The sequence below is a fragment of the Cygnus atratus genome, chromosome 1, assembly GCF_013377495.2.
Source record: "Cygnus atratus isolate AKBS03 ecotype Queensland, Australia chromosome 1, CAtr_DNAZoo_HiC_assembly, whole genome shotgun sequence".
Classification (NCBI taxonomy): Eukaryota; Metazoa; Chordata; class Aves; order Anseriformes; family Anatidae; genus Cygnus; species Cygnus atratus.
In genome coordinates, this window is record NC_066362.1 from 38,307,175 (window position 1) to 38,321,128 (window position 13,954).

General features: G+C 44.5%; 1 protein-coding gene across 4 annotated transcripts in view; it reads left to right on the top strand.

The window, feature by feature from the left end:
• The first annotated feature begins 219 nt into the window (after positions 1-219).
• The window catches only part of CNOT2 (CCR4-NOT transcription complex subunit 2), a 92,520-nt gene continuing 78,785 nt past the window's right edge, over positions 220-13,954 (top strand). The window contains exon 1 of one of the 4 annotated variants that reach the window (XM_035543942.2): positions 220-413. The gene's annotated coding sequence lies outside the window, so the exon portion shown is untranslated. The remainder of the gene's footprint in view (positions 414-13,954) is intronic. The other 3 variants (XM_050711788.1, XM_035543941.2, XM_035543943.2) reach the window with 3 other exon arrangements.

Below are 13,954 nucleotides of genomic sequence, written 5' to 3' on the forward strand. Positions count from 1 at the left end.
GAGGGGGATCCGGGGAGCTCGGCGCGCGCCCCGCGGCCGCCTCCCCTCACAAAATGGGGGCCGAGCCCCGCGGCCGCCCGCTGCCCGCCGGGCGGTGCGGCAGCAGCCCCGCGGCCTAGGCGCCCCGCCGGCGGCCAGGCGGAGGGAGCGCGGCGCTCCTTCCTCTTCCTCCTCCTCTTCCTCCTCCTCTTCCTCCTCCTCCTCCTCCTCCTCCTCGCCGTCCTCCGGGCCCAGCCGAGCGGCTTCGCCGCCTCTCCCCGCCCCTCAGCGCCGCTGCCAGGCCGAGCGGCGGCGGCGGCGGCGGCGGCGGGGTCACGGCGGCGGCCGGGTCAGAGGGTAAAGGTTGCTCCCCCAGCATCCTCCGTGCTGGATACTCAGCCATCTTGGATCCGCGGGACAAGAAAATTCATGCGGTGAGTCCGGCCCCGGCCGCCCTCGCCCCGGCCCCCGCCGCCGCCCCGCTGCCCGCCGCCGCCCGGCCGAGGCCCGATGAGGGAGGGCCGGGCGGCGGCGCTGCCCGCGGCGGGGCCCCGCGGGTCCGGGGCCGCGTCCCGCCGGGTTTCCGTTTGCTTTTGTCTCCGAGGGGAGCGGGGGGGGCACGGACTCGCGGCCACCGAGCCGGGAGCGCGGCCGCGGCCCCGGCCCGGCCCGGCCCGGCCCGGCCCGGCCCGGCCCCGCCGCCCTCCCCGCTGGGCCGCCGGGCGCCGCTCCGGGGCCGAGGCCTGGGCCCCGCGGCCTCCGCTCCGCCGCCGCGGCCCGCCCGGGACGGCCCCGTCCCGCTGCCCCCCGCCGCCCCGAGCGGGCCCGGCGGCGGCCGCTCCCCGGCTGCCTCCTCCCCGACCTCCCCCGCCGCCGGGCTTCCGCCGGCCCCGCTCCCGGGAGGCGCCGAGGTGGCCCCGCGGCCTGCTCCGCCGGGCCCCGGTCAGGCCCCGGGTGAGACGGGGATAGCGCCGGCATGTTTCCTTCCCCCCCCCCCCCAACCAACCCGGTTTTATTATTTTTATCTTTTATCTTATTTTTTTTACGAGCGCCTTTTCCGCTCTCCTCCTGGTGGCGGTTAAGGTGATGTGTAAACAGGTTCTGGCATTCCCTCGGCCGTGTTTGTGAAACAAACTTGGAGCGATTCTGCCCCTGTAGGAACTTGCCCGCCCGTGCGGGGCCTGGAGCTTGGCCTGAGCCTGCCTCGGGGAGAAGGGACAGGGAAGGAAGGGAAGGGAAGGGACGGGAAGGTGGCCCAGGGCGTCAAGTTAGGGTGAGGGAGGAAGAGGGGCACTGCCACGCTTGTATGAGATGTGGCATTTACCCTATAGCTGGTGTACGGGTGTTCCTGACAGGGGTGAGGGGCTTCCCTACAGGCACCACAGCTTAGATTTTCAGTGTTTTTGTTGCTGTTGGCTTCTTGTTTTTTGTTGTTGTTGTTGTTTTTTTTTTCCCCCCTGTTTTCTTCAATGAAGTTGCAGGTAACTTTGTTTTGGAGGTTTTGTAAGCCGAGCGAAAGAAAACATGCTCGTGTTAGATGTGGATCGGCAGCTTCTGCTTTTTCGTAAGTCTGTTTTATCAGACAAGAACTTGTCTCCAACTTTGCACTGTTTTATCCCCAGGGAAGATGCAAACTTTTTTTTTCTTTTGTGTCGTTCTTGTATCTGCACGCACGTATGCGTGCGTGTGCGACTTGAGTGTGTGAAGGAAACATTCCTGCCTGCCCGCACGGCAGTAACATCTGGTGCTGGTGGCTGCCTGCTCTCCTCACTCCTCAGCTGGGGGAAGGGAGTTTAAGATGATCAAACCTGCTGTGACATCGCTTAGCAGAAATCCTTACGTTCCTGGAAACTTGGATTTGTTTTAGGCTGTCGAAACTTGTGAAGACTTGCAAAAGCCAAATAATTGTTTAGGTTTGCATTGAAAAGGCGTCTTTACTTGGATCTAGAAGATTTGTTAGGTGAATGTTGTTGTACTTTGAGTCCTCCTATAATGGCGTTTTAATAGAACATAACTTGCAAGATCCAGTTGCGTGATACTGAAGACTATGGATGTGCTCAGTGCCTTCCCCCCCCCCCCCCCCCCCCCCCCCCCCCCCGCTATTGTTTACATTGAGAATTCAGCTGGCATGAAAAACTTCAAGGTGTCAGCTGCTTCTGATCTTAGGAAGGGATTTGAATACTTGATATCATGAGCTGACTGACTTGACTTGCAAGTGTATTTCCGTTTCACTTTCAGGAAGCTGTTGATAAAGCTAAGAGTGTATTAGTAGATAAACCTTGTCTACACAGTTCTTTTAGCAACATAATGCTGTTGTCAAAGTAGTCACTGTTACCTATTTGTGTGTCAGTTCTGCCAGCAGATGAAAGCAAAAGCCCTAAGAACTAAAACAACTCCACTGTTAACACTTGTAATTCATAAAAAATGATTTGAATTATCTTTAAAAGAATCTACTTCTAGAGGGTGGTGTTCACTGTGAAAAATAGGACAGTTAATGTGTCCTGAAGTTTGATACTACAAACAGGTCCCATAACTAGGTGTTTGCACCTGAAAGCCTTGGTCTTTACCTTGGCCCCACAATGAAAAAGTTGTGTATGGTGCATGTCTGTTGTGTAGTGGTGGCTCTCATGAAGGATTTCTGCTGTACTGGCTGTACTTCTAAAGATATTTCTGTCGAGACAGAAGTTAGCTCTGGAATTAGAAACTTTATTGCGTTTTTAGAACCTGTTGTGTGCTTTTTTTTTTGTTTGTTTGTATAAAAAAATCTGTTTGTCTGTTCTGTAGTCACTGCAAGATTTGTAGCCTTGCTGTAGTTTTAAACCAGCCGCATACCATAACTTTATTTCTTCAAAAATGGCCTGCACCTCCCTGTTGTTATGGACTCCAGAAGTGAGTATAACCTAAAACCCCAGCAGTTTAGTTAAGAGGCGTTTCTTGCACCTCGCTTTCTGACTCCGTCTGGAAACTTAAGATAAACGTTGAATTGCTTGCTTTGTTCTGAGGCGGTACAGAAAGTGCACCTAAGCTTCCCAGTACAGTATTTTGTTCTGAAGTAAGTAGATTCTGGTATTTAACTTTTTTTTTTTTTGGATTATTTCTTCCTGTAAAGCTATAGCATGGTTGAATACAGATTTGAAAACCACTTTAAAAAAAAGTAAATAAAAATCTCAAATTCTTGGTAGAATACTTGCCATATTCGTTGTCTATTTCTAAATGTTAGCTTAGATAGGAGCTGTGTGCAAGTTTATATAGAAGGTCAGGACCACATTACATCAAAACAGTATTTTTGCCATAAATTTAAAGGGTTGTTCTCTAAATTACAGTTTTTCTTTTATTATTATTAATACAATTTATACACAAATTGCAGTAGTTCTTGACAAAAGCCAAGAAATTCAAGTCATGTTAACTTTGCCTCATCTGAGTTTTTGAGGTACAAGTAAATAATTTTTTAAAGTATGTAAACATTTTTCTACGCAACAGAAAGCTTTTTTTTTTTTTTCCTCTTGAAATTTATCCTGATGTCTCAGACTGTACTGAGTAATTCAAAACAACCTGCTTCAGTTGGTGTTTCCGGAATAGGGCTGACCTTTTTTTTCCTTTTCCTTTTTTCATGTGTTTTAGCACCTACATTCAGTGTTTGTGTGTTGGCTTGGTCTCCTGACCCAGGTTCCTGTAAAAGCGTATGAACACCTGAAGGTTTGTGGGTAGTCTCATTGACTTAAAAGCACCCGCTCACATGTTGACAGTTAACTTCTTGCATTAAGAGCTTTCAGGCTCGTATGCTGACGACCAAGTCTACTTGTGTTGAACGTAATAACAGCACAGGAAGGGTTGCATCAAATGACGTTATTGTACTGCAGTGTGTTTAAAGTTGTCCTTACGGAATTATTTTGTTTTTAGAGATGTTTGTATACCACGTAGACGTTTCTGCGCTAATCAGTAAGAGATTTTACATAGGAGGTAAAATCTTCGTGCTTTTATGTCAGCAAGATTAAAGACGTGCAATCTTCAGATTGCTTTTAATTTCTGTTTTATCTTTCACTTACACTATTGTGCTGAAAACTGAATACTTGCATTGTGATAGTTTGTACTAGCTCAGCTGCTGGTTTGGTTCAGATCCCAAGTCAAGATGGAAATGACCCTTGCCTAAGGAGGTTACTGAGCTCCCCCTTTGCTGCCACCGCTTTGTCTTGAGGTAGCGTTGGTTATCAGCAGTGTTACAGGAAAGTGGGCGGTATTTTTTCCTCTTGACTTGCTTTCACTGTCATCTGACCGCTCTTTTTACACTTGTGACATGTTTAAAACGTGATTTTAACTGTTTTTAGAGACCTCTTTCTCTTGGTGAGTTACAGTGCCAGAGTTGTAGGTCTGAAATTCATTAATAAGTAAACCATTATTTCCTCCTAGTTTCCTTTATGGTTGTGTGTGTGCGTGTCTTTTTTTAAGCATCTTCTTGGACCCCACATCACTCGTGATTCTTTTTGTTTGCAGCGAGCAGTTTATTGAACTTTTAAAACGTTTTCAAGGGTCTACGTTCAAATTCTTTGTGTATTTGAAATCAGTGATGGGTGACTGTATACAGATGAGGTCATTACCTGTGAAAAGGGATAGTTTATTAAAGATGAAAACTAGTGTAAAATTACAGGTATACTTGTGGGAGATAAGATGGGAACTCCTACTTCGTATTACTCTCGCTGGACAGACAGTACTGCAAGGGTTGAGCATGAGCGTAAGAGTCAGAGAATGCTTCCTGTCTCGTCTGCTGAAGTGATGTGTGGCTCTGGTAAGTCATTGAACCAATTTATGGCTGAGTTCTAGTCTGTAGTCTTGGGATAATACTTTCCTGTGTTTTGCTTGCTTGGTTCAAGGGCTCTGTGGAAGTAGACACTGGTAGTATTTAGTGTACATAGTTAGAGAAAACAGTTGGGGTTTATAAAACCCAACTGGTTCTATACTGTATTCAGTAAGTGGCAGTTGTATTGTTCATCATTACACGTTTCAGAATTTGATGTCCATAACTTTTTCGTTACAGTCTGTATAGACGTGTATTTGAAAACAACAGCAAGGAGTTTCCAGGCACCAAAAAGAAGTGGTACGGCTAATTATACAACCACAACAGTTTCAAATTATAAACTCTTAATGTTTAGTTTTGTAGGCAACTTCTCGGCAAAGTAGTTCTTCCATCTGTGTCTTCGTAACATGGATAATGATGATATAATATCAGCATCAGTCTTTTCTAAGGATTGTATGAAGATGAGAATCTTCATACCAAACGGTGCAAAAATGCTTATAGTGGTGGACTGTGCACTTGTCATACGGTCTGTAGGACTGTGAGCTTTTTCTTTGCGTTACAGTAGAAGAGCATTTTTCCCTTTTCAGCTTATTAAAACCTTGTATTGTTTGAGGTGCTGATTACTTTTTATTTTTAGTACGTTTTTATGTTCTAATTGTGAAAACTATTTTTGCAAAGCAAGTGTTGCCAGGGAAGTAGAATGACGGCAAAAAGATAGGCCAGCCTTCCTTCCATTGCCCTGGTGTGTAGGGGACTTATTTGGGTACATGCTTGGTGTCTTTCACCATTCACACTGGGGAAATTTCATTCACCAGTGCTGCAATTTGTGGGAAAGTACTAGTTGCGTATAAAGATATTAAAAATGCATAAGGGAGGAAAATAGCTGTGAAACAGCATCTTTTACGTAGTGACTAAGTAGGCTAAAAAAGTATATAGAAGAGGGTCTTCTCTCTTCTGGAGAGCAGGTACTGTGCTTTTTAGTATGGAGAACTGGAAATCTGTAAGGTTTTCAGAAAGAAATCTAAACTGTGCACGGCACCAATATGTGAAAGATAGAAAACAAGCAATTCTGAACATTAGAAGTGTCTTGTAATATTGTGTCCACCCGTAAAACTGTTTGCAGAAAAAAAAATAAAGAACAACAAGCCACATATATAAATAAGTAATTTGATTAATTTATTGGAATGCCACTACTGTTCTTGATGCTTTTGACATGTTGAAAAAGTACAGCACACAGCAAAGTATCATCATAAAGTCGAAAGGCATCTTGTACTGAAATCTGAATTTGTTGGCTTATTTAGTGTGGATGCACGTTTCTAGTAAGTGTGTTCCTCGAGATCAGATTGATTAAGATCAGCATTACACACGAGTACGTCGGTATCTCTTTTTGTTTCATGGTGAAAGTTGAAGCAAATTCAGGCTCCTGTGCAATTGGGATATGGAGTTTTTGCTGTTGCTGTAAAGAAACTTTCTGGCACTTTCAGAATGGCGTGTTTTGGGCAATAAACACAAATCTTCTTCCCCCCTACCCCTAGTTCAAGGAAGCTTAGTTATATAAAAACGTATATATTATGGGACATCTGTGAGGAAGCAAGAAGTATTGCAAATTTTTTGGAAGGATAAAATGTAGTTTTAAAGAGATTGGTGTTCTTCTGAGCTCTCTGTATCTCAGGTAGGTGTATATTGTGACTAGCAGCAGTATACACTTGATGGCGAGTAGTATTTTCCATAACAGTTTAGTTAGGAATCTGCAAAATGTTGATATTAGCCATGATCCTAATCTCTTCATTTTTTTTCTTCGAAAGACATATAGCTAGTTTAAATGACATTTTTTATGAATCTGGAAGTTGTTTTAGGGTCCTAAGTGCAGATTAAATTCCAGCCGTCCCTTTTTAAAATAAGTGTGTTGCTAAACTGAATTTGTTTTTATATCAACAGCTCGGTAAGTCTTGAAAACTGGGATGCCCAGTGTGGGCCTCGTTGGCAAACAGGAATGAGTCACCAAGAGGAGTCATCTTTAACTGTGCCTTTCTATCAGCACGCCTCTCCTCCAGCCTGCCGCGCTGCTGGACTTCTCGGTGCCGGGGCATACCTGCGTCTGCGGAGTCTGATTTTGAAAACAAAACCTTCTTGTGAGGTGTTTTTTCAAACTCGGTAGACTAAGCGTAGTCTGCAGGCCATGCTATTAACATATTTAGCAAAGAGCCTGGAGGGGAATAAAGTAGGCTGCAAGGAAGAAACAGTGGTAGTAAAATCTGTCGGTAGTGGGATGTGCTTAATGGGTTGTTTCATGTCTGTCTGCAGGAACTAGGGGAAGCAATGTTCAGGTAGGATTGTTCTGGAGAACAGTGTAATACATGACTGTGAAGTTAGGTGTAATTTTTTTATTTTTAATGGGTAAAAATGAGAGGAAAATCGATCATCAGAGATGGTGAGGAAAGAGCGAAGTTTCGTCCGGGGAGGTGCACGCTGGGTTCGTTCTGCAGTACCGCTGCAGGTCACACTGCAGTTTGAAAAGAAAGAAAGGCAAATACTTAAGAAGCTTGGGTTCAGTTTCTCAGGAAATGTGATTTATGAGATTGTTTGGTTTGTCTGGCCCTCCCACTCACCAGTGTGTGCGAGTATGCGTCTACGTGTGTATACAAATATAAATACAAATATACATGGAAAGTTCATATAGTAAACTTCTAACTCCAAAGTTAACTTATTTATTAATAAATTTAACTTAATTTACGCTTTATACATATAAAGCATACATATGGAAACTTAAATTGGAAGGAAGAATTAAATCTCAAATTATGGTCCACCAAGCCTCATAAAATTGTGACTAGGTAGAGGAAGCGTGTCCAAATTACTGCACCCACTGGCAAGAGAGATGGTCAGACCTGGAGCGTGTGTCCTGCGGGATGGCAGCTGTCAGGCAGGCTTCAGCACGTGCAGACTTCCAGAGTGTCTGTGCCACGGCTCTCCTTTCCCTGGAGCAGGAGAGAGAGTCGTGAAGAGAGAGGTGGAAAAGAGGGAAGTTCGGGGTCATCACGGTGCAGAAGTATTAGGCAACAAAAGAATAAAGCTGTAGGAAACCAGTTGTCAGTTCTGCGGCTCCTAAAAAAGGAATACATTTGTGTTTATGATGAGTAGTGTTTTTTCAGTGAACCCAAATTGACTTTCTTACTCTGATAGTTCGGTATTTTGGGGATTGGCGGGCGAGAACTCTAATCTGAATCTAAGCTAATGCCCCGCTTCAGCTGAGCAGTTGTCCTTTGTGCACACTGATGTGACTGTCCACGGCTCGGCAACAGATTCGAGTGCAGTACTTAATTTTGTAATGTGCTTCTAAAAATAAGCGCATAGTCTTATGTAACGCTTCTTGCATTGTTAGCACCTAGAGGTTTCATCCCCACTGGTATGAAGCGGAATACAATTGCATCCTACCTAATTTCTGAATGTGGGTATTTACAGCTCAGCTAGTTTCCCTGTCAATGGCTGTGGCCAAACAGTGTTTTTGCTTGTGTTTTAGGATTATCAAATATCTTGTTTACGCAGTTAGGTGAGCTACTCCTCTCCGTTTGCACAATTTTACAGCGTTATTGTGGCGTATCTGGCAGAACCAACAGTTTGAAAGAGCTGCAATAGTTCTTCAGACATTTGTTTCTATAATTTGAAGAAGCACAGAGCATTCCTGCTCACAGGTGCGTGCACTTCGTAAGTTACACTTTCTGGGAGACCTCTCACATAATCTGTCTGCAGTGTAAGTTTAATAGTGAGGAAAACGTGTGGATGCTACAGGTGTGAAAAGATGTTAATCATATTAACGCAACTTTGATGGCAAACTTAAAAATATGCTCAAAAATAATCCTCATTTTTTCAGTATTTTAGGTGACAATCAAATGATACCTTCTCTTGGCTGTTTTATGCCTCTTGCTGTAGTCGTAGCGATAGTTGTAGTGACAGTCTGAGCTCCCCAATGTGCCTTTTCTCATGCTTTTTGCACTACTGTCCTGTTGGCAATTAAACTTGAATTCAGGCTGCAAATAACGCGTTGTTAAATTAAGTGGCGGAATGCATTATGTCTTGCTGATCGGGTGGCATCTGTATGGAACAGACTTGTCATACGTAAATAATTTAAGGGACAGGAATTGGATTTATCAAGAATTATAGCTTTAGCAGAGTAACTTGGTTCTCGTATTTCACCACTTGAAGTAGGTGCTATATTTTTATGCTGAGAGCACAACTGAAACTTCAGAATAGAGGATCAAAAGTTGTGAGACTGAAAATACAAGGCTGAAACAGGGGGATGTTTATTATTTGTTCTGGTATTGTCCTTATAAAAATTAATTTTCTGCAGTGTTGTTTACTGACATCCCAAGCGTTTCATTTCATAGGGTCCTTTTCCTTCCCTGAGGGATCCTGTGGCTCGGTGAGGAGTGGATTCAAGGGGATCTGAGGGCTGAAGGAATATATGTTTGTAAATTAAACAAACACGGTTTCTTCAGCAGCTCTCGGTTTCAAGAATAAATGAGATATTGTAAATGATTTTGATGATTGTTTTATCCAAGTTATTTAAATGATTTAACTTCCTAGCAGTGTCTAGATCCATAATTTGGGGGCTGGGGAAAAGCTGTCAGCCATCAGACTTCCTTGTGAAGCACAGATGGCATCAGGGAAGACCAAAAAAAATTAAAAAATCTGTCATGCATGGTGTAACTTGTCATTACACCAGTAGCCCACGCTTCACTACGAGGGTTGTCCGTGGTGACTTATGGCTAAGCTTTGTCCTTCGTGAGGCCAAATGGCGTATTTGTGTATTGGGGTGGGTAGGCACAGGCCACTTCTGCATGGATAGGCCTCGCTTCTTCTACGTTGGACTCGGGTTGTTTGGTGGGAGAGTGGGGATGTGACAGCCTGCTGTCCGGCCTGTCATCCTGTGCCCTCTCCTTTGGCGGTGGATCTTAAGAAAACCTTCTTGGCCTCGCTTGTGGGTTGGGAGAGAGCCAGGAGGGCAGGGATGCGGGAGGCATCCCGGAGAAGGAGCTTGTGCAGGGCAGGCCCCGTTAGCGCCATGCCCAGCGCCTCAGACCAGAGCTCGCGCTGCGTTTGCTGAGGAGAAATGAAGTGTTTGTACTGGCGTTCCTCTGCTCTCTTTGGTATTGTTTCTCCTCGGTTATCCCAAGATTTACCCTACAGCTATCTACCGTGCCCCTGTCCCTGCTGGTAAGAGAAGACCGCTGGTGTAGAGGAGGCCCTGGAGGTTCCTGGCATTTTACCCCCAAGTCTGCCTGACGTGGTTCGGGCAGGACTGTGTGAAGAAACTATTGGTACTGTTAGATTCCAGGGTGGTTGTCAAGAGAGGGAAGTTTTGTGAAAAGGATTTCCTATTTGTTTTGTGTAGTTGTCTTAGAATCAGAGAACAGCTTGGGTTGGAAGGGCCCTTAAAGATTATCTAGTCCCAACCCCCTGCCGTGGGCAGGGATGTCACCCACCAGACCAGATTGCTCAGGGCCCCTTGTCCATCCTGGCCTTGAACACCTCCAGGGATGGGGTGTCTGCAACCTCTCTTAGTGTGTCCTTTCTTACTTTAAACTAGTAATTGCCCTATTTCGTTGTGTGAATTCAGTGTGTTTGTGGTGCGCTTCTATAACTTGCTATTTATAGAAAGTTTCAGAGTTTTGTGAAAGATGGTGTGCCCCTGCTTCCCTCCGTAATCAAGTAAAACCATGAAATGTTATGTCAGGTGACTTCAGTGGCTGCCATGTAAAATTGCAACGTGTAGAATGGATGGATTGTCTCCTCCTTGAAAAATGCGGGGCCGAAATGAGCTCACATCCATCTAACGTTGTTCTTGCTGTAGCACTCCATAAAACTGTGTGGGTATGTTTTGATCCTTACGAGGTATGGATATTTTGGTTGTGAACGTGTTTTCTGTGAAAACTCTTAGTCACTAATAGTTGTAGTGACACCTTAAAATATCTATCACTGTTCTTACAGGGAAGGAAAAATGTGAGAGTGACAGATTTCACTTGGAAGGCAAGCTTCTGAAACGGGTGCGCATTAGGAGCATTTAAAAACGATGCAGTTGTCAGTGTTGAGCACGAACGCTGAAACAGAAAAAAGTGAATGGTGGTCTTGCCTAACCAGTTACCCTCGTGCTTTGTAGTGTCAAACCCAGAAAACACCGAGTTTTGACTTGTTTAACCAAGCACAAATCCGTTTGGTGTTGCGTTTCATCTCTCTGAACACACCTACTGCTGCTCTGCCCTCATTATTATGGTTCTGATTATTGTTACTTTCTTTTCTTCCTCTGAAGAACCACTTGGTGTCTTTCTCTGGTAAGTGACAGCCCAGCCCTGTCCTGGACAAGCTAGCAGGCAGCTGATGAGGTGGGCTCCCAGGCAAGTCGTCGTCATTCGCTGCAGCCCTCCCCAGCTCCTCCTCCTCGTGTTAGCAGTCTGACCTCTGCGGCCACCGCAAAACCTGCAAAATAAAGTTGGCAAAATTCAGTGCTACAAATGACTAAATTGCTAATGTAAACATAGCCCTTGAGTAAAATTGAGACTCGTAGTGATACCTTGTAATTACACCTGGGTTACGAGGCACCGATTTGAATTCGGGGTTGATGTATGGCACGGCAGTGGTAAAAATCTATGTAATGCTGCTGAAGTGGTCATAGCCGTTACGTATTCATTTTGCAATATTTCCTCTACATTTTTATAAGTAATATCAAATATGCTTTGAAATTTTAGCTGTTAAAAGTTTGCTTTTTTTTTTTCACTTAGAGCAAGAAGCTTTAAATCAGGTTGCTGTATAAATTGAGAGAGGATGAGCTACGCTCCTTCAAGCGTGATGAGGGCATTCCAGGTGTTAGGATATGCATATGGGGCTGTGAACTTAATTTGTGTCTGAAGACGGGGTTTTGGATAAACATGAAAGACTTTGGCTAGCCTTTTTTTTGTCTCCCATGTTCTCAGAAAGCAACCTTTTTCTACCTTCTGTAGTCTTCTGATTGTTTTTTTTTTAATTTTATTTTTTTTTGTCCCTGTAAATTTCTTGCTTTTTCATCTTTCTTCTCTTTCTTTGCTTCCACTGTCCTTAACTGTAATTTAAGATTGGAAAGCAAAGTTTTGGATTATCCTTGTTGTTCTTCCTGATGGTTAGTCTTTGTATTGCCATGCTGTAAGCTTGTCTCATTTTCAACTCATGAACTGGGAGGGATGTAGGTCACCGTTTATATAAGCATTTAAACTTCTGTCACAAACAACTCTCTCCCTCAGTCGGTACATAAAACCCCACCTAAATGAATGTTAAAATTGCAAACTCAAGGCTCTCTGAATTTAAGAAGTGCTTGAGTGAAGGTTTTCTTTCCCGTCTTGAGTCATGTTCCATCTGCATATCATTATTACATAGGTTTTTTGATCAAATGCTGCTTTTTCCCAAGGGACTTTGGCCTCATTTGTTGAACAAGATGCATGGTGCTCACTCACTGGATAGATACCGAGTTTTTAAAATTCCGTTACTCAGATCATGCTATCCAAAATCAGAAGTAAATTCTGGATTAGCATTTCCTTCCTGATTTTTTTCATTGTGGTTTCATAGAAGTGCTTTATAATATGTTCTGGCAAAAGTTGTGTTTTCATGTTACCTCACTGTTGTGACAGCCACTCGTTACAAATAGAGGAACTGAGGTATCGACTTACCGTGGGTGCTTCTTAATGTTTCATAACAGAAATACCTTTCATTTAATTTGCAGTTGTGAAAGGTTAATGCTTCTGCACAGACTCGTGAAATATTTCAAGCAGAAAGCACTTAGGGAAATCTTTGTGTGGCTCTCCAAATGTTATTTAAAAAAAAAAAAATACGAGTCTTAAGAGACGGGCATAAAATCAGTTTACATGTGTGACATTTAAACATCTTAGCCAGGCATGTTTTCTTTCTGTAGTCCTCTGCCTCAGTAACTACAAGAGCGTAGAGGGATGTCTTGACAGTGGTCCCTGGCTGTACACCAGGAGATGGAGGAAACCCAGAAGCGGTGGGTATGGCTCCAAGGCCCGGAGCTGCTCGCGCTGTGGTGGCTGCATCTTCAGGGCTGCCCGCTGATTGCATCTCGCACGCCTACCTCTTGCTCTCTGCAGTTTCTCTTTCTGTTCCTGTTCCGAACTCTTAATTCCGCTTTTGGTTTGCCCCTCGCCTGTGTCCTAGCTGTGCCCGTGATGGCACCCAAAAGACTTTTAAGAGAACGAGTCCGTCTCGGCCCTAGGATGAAGTGTCCTTAGCTGTGGCTAGGCTGCCGTCTGTGCCGTTGCACAGAAGTCGGATGAAAAGAGATGAAAGGGGGGCTGCAGATCAGAGGCGAGAGGCAGTGAGATCCTGCCCGGCTCTCCCCGTAGTCGCTGCTGCGCAGCGTGCAAGTGCTGGAGCGTCCCAGCAGGCTGGGTGTTAAAATGGGAGGAGGGAGAGCGTGGAATGTTAGTCTCATCGCTTCTGAGTGTTTTTAAACAGGATATCTTAACCACTTATAAAAAATAAATCTGATCAGTTCAGTCTCAGAGATGGGTAAAGGACCAGTTTGAACATCTAAGGCCCTCACTTTCTGTAGGCAAAGCAAACGAATGTGGGGTCTTGCAAGCAAGGACTAACACCGTCCAACAGAGTATTACTGCCCGTGCTGGCTGTAACAATGCAATTGCTCTTAAAGGTAAAACCAGGTCTGTATGTTTTCAGTGTCTTTTTCCAAAGCAGTGTATTTGAAGGCAATTTAAAGACGGTCCAGAATAAAGTGCGTTTCGTATGCATTCGAGGTACGGTGCAGTTCTCCAAATATGAAATACGTACGGAATATAAGAAGGGCTGTAGAAAACTCCTAGAAAATCTGTAGTCCCAAAGTGTTGGATAAACATCAAATTACCAGATTGTTTTCAGAATTCCCGACTTGAAAACATGATACGGTTTTCAAAGGGAGTTATTTGCCCAAGAGTTCTGTTTAAAATGGCACTGGAATGAAATGCACAGACAAAGTATTGCTGCTCTTTCAGTGGTTTTTGTTTTCTCCTCAAGTGAAATTTCTTTTCTGAAAACTTCTATTTTAGGAGAAAAAAGCTTGGCCTGTAAATCTGTAGGAAGATTACTGATGCTTACGAAAATGGATTGGAGGGCAGGGGGGGGTGGCAGCTGTGACTTCAGAGTTAGGGC